The sequence below is a fragment of the Orcinus orca genome, chromosome 10 (assembly GCF_937001465.1).
Source record: "Orcinus orca chromosome 10, mOrcOrc1.1, whole genome shotgun sequence".
Lineage (NCBI taxonomy): Eukaryota > Metazoa > Chordata > Mammalia > Artiodactyla > Delphinidae > Orcinus > Orcinus orca.
In genome coordinates this window covers 2012151-2017113 of record NC_064568.1, presented here as the reverse complement: position 1 = coordinate 2017113, position 4963 = coordinate 2012151, and positions in this window count along the sequence as shown.

Genomic DNA, 4963 nt, shown 5'->3' with positions numbered 1-4963 from the left:
CAGACCCCGCGGCCGCAGCCCCGCCCCGAACTCGCCTGGCCCGGCCCTCCGCGCCGCGCCAGGCCAGTCCGGCCCTCAGGGCAGCGCTGGGCACCGCCCCTGGCCCGCCCCCGGCCGTACTCTTCCAGCGCTGTTCTCGGTCCCGCCCCCAGGCCTACTGGGCCCTCGGCGCTGCCTCTGGCCCGCCTCCAATGAGACTCCGCCCTCAGACTTGACCCAATCAGAATCCACCTTCAGACCCGCCCCGGCCAGACTCCGCCCCCAGCTCTGCTTCCGACCCCGTCCCCATCCCGACTGCGCCCTCAGGGCTGCCCTCAGCCCGTTAACACTCCTCGGCTCCGCCCTTAAGCCCGCCCACAGCACCGAGCCCCCGTACCCGCCACGCCCCCCACCGCCAATTTATCCTCCGCCTCCGCCTCCTCCCCCCGCCCCCGCCCCTCCCGCTCACCTAGGACTAGCCAGCTGCCTGGCTTCTCCTACCAACCTGGGTTCTCCTACCTGGTCTCTCCCAGACCCACAGAAAGGAGTGGGCTCGAGGGAAGGGTAGCCTGTTAACCCAGCCGTTGGGCCCAGAATGGCCTCCTTTAGAATGGATCTCTGGGGAAGGGAGACCACTGGGTCACCTCGGTGCTCACACCAAAGGGGCTGCAGAATCCCTCTAACAGAGGATGGGAGAGGCGGTAGCATTTTTCCTGTACTGAAGAAGGGAAAGGCCTGGCGCACACTACAAGGAGGAAAAGAGAAGGCTTCCATGAGGCCAAAAACTAAGCTGGCGACAGAACTGGGGAGGAGGCCAGAATCCTTGTGGGGCTGTGTGCTCAAGGTGACCCCCCCCAGGATTCTGGGAGAGTGGAATTAGGGAGCCCCGTTTGGTGGGAGGCCAGGTTTGGGGGATTCCAAAGCCCAAAAGGCAGCCTAGCAGTGGTGGAAGCAGCTGCCCAACCGTCTCAGGATGGGCTGGCTCAGTTGGGGATTTGGGTCCAGTTGGGGGAACTGACCCACCTGATAAGACTGACCTGAGCTGAGGAACAAGGGTGGTTCATGGAGAGTTCTGTGTTAGGGCAGACCCGTTCCCCACATGGCCTGGTGAACCAGGGCTCCTCGGAGAAGTGAGACCCAAATGTCTCTCAGGAGCTTAAAATAGATCACATAGGACCTATTCCCCAAAGTCTCCCCAGTTACCCAGATGGAAGGGAATTGAGGACACCCCTGCCCTCTTCAGACAGTACCCTTACAAAGGGGCCGCAGAACTTCAGTTCCGTGTAATTTTAAAGTTCGATTAACGCCTGCTATGGGTCAGGTACTGTTCTGAGGCCTTGGAATCCATCAGTGAACAAAGCAGAGAAAAACCCATATCCTCTCCAGTAAAAAAGGGAAGACGGCCTTCCTGTAGCTTAAGGAGACCACAGAAAGCAAGTTCACCAGGACTAGGACCCCCAAGGACCCTGACCAGCTTTACTGGCCAAGTGGGAAGACACTGGACCAGTAGGCAAACGCAGACCCACGGGGATGGGGGAAGAGTTACTGATCTCCACTCCCATGAGAAATACCCAACAGCACCAGACAGGAGCTCCCCAAGTGCCAGGGAAAGCAGGTGTGGGAGCCCAGCTTTGTTACATCACGTTGGAGCCAAGGACATAGCCTCCATCCAAGGCAGAAGTAGGCTGAAGGACATGGGATGGAAGGCTTCCCCCTGCTGGGCTGGCTCTGGGAAGCGGGGACACGTCAAAGCCCAGGACCCCAGAAAACAACGTCTGCCCCAGTGGCTACCCACAGCACCAGGTGGAGAGGAGGAGGGGAAAGGTGGCTCCAGGAGGGGCCAACGTCCCACCAACCACAGGCACGGGGAGAGGGAGGAGGCTTGGGCAGCTGTGGGCGTGCTGGGCAAGTGGATGGCCAGCTGAACTGGCCTCTCCACTGGCCTTGCCTGGAACTGGTTTGCGGTGGGGAGTGTTGGCCCGGGTGTGGACTTTGCCAGAAAACACAGCCACCATTTGCATTTGTGGGGTGATGGAATCGTTCTAAAACTGGACTGTCGTGAGGGCTGCATGACCCAGGAGATTTATTAAAGTCATTAAGTTGTACACTCACAGTAGGTTTTTATGGTATGTCATGTATATCTCAGGAATGCTGTTAAAAAATATCTGCATTTCCTCTCTTTGGTGGTAAATTCTTGGATAGCACAGTGGAATTTTATCTGAAAATGAATTATGCGCCTTTGAAATGGAGTAATTAAAAAATGTTTATGATGTCTCACTTAATGCCCCCCAGCTTTTTTTTTTTTTTTTGGTTGCACCACATGGCGTGTGGGATCCTAGTTCCTCGACCGACCAGGGATCAAATCTGCACTCCCTGCATTGGAAGCGCGGAGTCTTAACCACTGGACAGCCAGGGAAGTCCAAGGCCCCAAATTTTAAGTAATGCACATCCCAAAATCTTTTCAATGTGTCAAGAATTTAACATTCTTAAAGCTAAAGGTGGGTGAGCTGAACGAATTTTCACTGTTTGTGCTATTGCCACACAGTGGCACCATCCTAGCTGATATACGGAAGCACCTGCTGTGACCCCAGCGTTGCGTGGATCAGAACTCCTCCAAGTGGTGAGAGACTTTCTCCCCCTTCCTTCCTTCTTTTCTCATCTTTTCCTTTCCTTCTACAGTCATCATTATTAAAATATATAGCCTCTAACGATATCATCCGAGTTTTCTTTCTTTGAAAGAGCCCAGGCTACGGATGAAAACGTGCCCCTGGTCAGAAACAAAGGTGGAAAACACCAGGAAGACCAGACACCAGCCATGACGCCCTGTGTTCTTAATACAGAAGAGTGCTTGCTGCAAAATGTTAAAAAACTGAAAGCAGCAAGAATGCAAAAATATGCCACAGCAGCTGTGGACTTAGGTGCCCTGGGCTGGTGCTGGCTGAGGGCTGGGAGGACTCCTTGGGGCAGCCGCCTGGTGGCCAGAGAAACATCAGACGTCCGCCCTCCCCTCCCAGTGCCCCCAAACCTCCTAACGGAGGCCAAAGGAGCGCTGCTTCATTCCAAGGTACCAGTCGCACACACGAGGCTCCGACTGGAAACACAGGGTCACCGGGCTCAGCACCTCCGCCCCAACCTCTACCAGCCCCGCGGTGCCCTCCCACCCCAGGCGCTGTGCCCGCCCTGGAGGGGTGCCCTGGCTTCCTCCCCTCGCAGCTTCCTGCTGGCCCCCAGCCACCCCTGCCCGCACCAAGTGGGCCTGCTAGACAGACGCCAGGGACAAGCCCCAGCCCGTCGGGAAGCCCCTCTCACCACTCCCACTGCCTCTGCTCCCCTGCCCTGAGGCTCCTCCCCTAGTTCCCAGCCCCTCACACTTGCTAGTTTTCACACAGTCCTACCCGGCCCCAGCAGAGGGACCTGGGGCACAGCTCATCTCCCTGGGGCGAAACGCAGGCTCGGTGACGCAGAAAAGCGCCAGGGGCAGCCCTACAGGAGACCCTTCCTCTACAGTCTGCCTTCTTCTGCGGGGGAGAGTGCGAGAGGGTGAGGCAGGAGGGGAGCAGATGTGAAAATCCACCACCCCCACCGTGGACCTGTCTGCTCTGTAGTGGACCTGATGTCCCCCGGCTGGATTCTGCTGTCACTGCTTCCATTAGTATGAGCAGGGGCTTTGGGAGGAAGCAGTGAGATGCTGGTGGTAGCAGAGGATGGGGTGGGCATGGGGTGGTCTGGGAGGAAACGAAATGGGCCCCCTCGCCCTGGAAGGTTTTAGTCTCGTCCAGGTTTCCAAATTGCCCGAGCCAGAGTACGTGGGCTTGGGGCAGAGTGCAGAGGGCTGGGGTGCAGGGGAGAAGGGCGCTGCGGGGCCCGGGTGGGGCTGGTGTAGGAGTCTTAAGGCATGACAGGTGGAGACTGGTGTTTCAGACTCACTAACCGGGCCGGTGGGGCAGAGGGGAGAGGAAAGGGGAGCGAAGTCCATGGACATGTGTATCTATGTTTGGGAAACTGTGAGCAGAGCCAAAGCTGATATAAACCATGAAACAGATTTTGTCAAAGTTTCCGTGGAGCTGGGCCGTGGAGACCACACCCCCACCAGTGGCCACACTCCCCTGCTGTTCCAGGCCTGGGGGGAGCCCTGCAGAGGCCTCCTCTCCAGCCCCTGGCAGACATAACCGGGACCTGCAGTACAGGAAGAAGCCTGGGGTTTGGCCCATCTCTGCCAGGGACACCTGTGCATCATGAGCAGAGTCCCAGTTTCCTCAGATGCCAGACACGGATTCCTGTGCTGCCCACGTCCCATCCGGGGAAGCCACCGCGAGACCCTGGGGGGTCGTCGGGAGGAGACTAGGGGGACTGTCCAGGTGGGCCGAGCTCCACGCACCTGCCAACCATCTTTCCAGGGACAAGAAACACCTGTCGTTTGAACCTCCTGCTCTCACTGAATGCGAGGATCCCCACCTGAGTGACCCTTGGACGACAACCCTGTAACTGGGCCATCTGAGCTGGGCCCTCCAAACGCTCCCCAGGGGCTGGCTGTCCCAAGGCCCCCCCTCGCCTCTGCCCACCCCATGGGACTGCCCACACCCGGGGGGAACTCGGACGGCACCAGGTCCAGTCCTGGCCTTTAAGACAGGGCACCTGAGGCCGGTGTCCAGAGGGACCTGCTCCAAGTCCCCACTAAGTTCGCTCCTGAGCCCCTGCCTGGGGCCAGCCCCGGGCTGGGTGTGGGTCCCAGGGCTGAGTCTGACCCTGCCCAGCCCCGGGGCTCCCAGCGCTCCAGCCTGACCCTCTCTGCTCCCGGCACACACTTGCCCAGGGGCTCGGCCGAGGGGCGCCTCCAGCCCTGCCTCCAGGGAAGGGAAGCCCCCCCACCCCCGCCCCCAGCCCAGTCGTGGGCCGTCCCCTCCCCTCCCAGCTCTGAAGCCCCAGGTCGCCTTCCCCACGGCCACTCCCCACCCTGCCCGGCCTCCGCCTGACCCCCTCCACC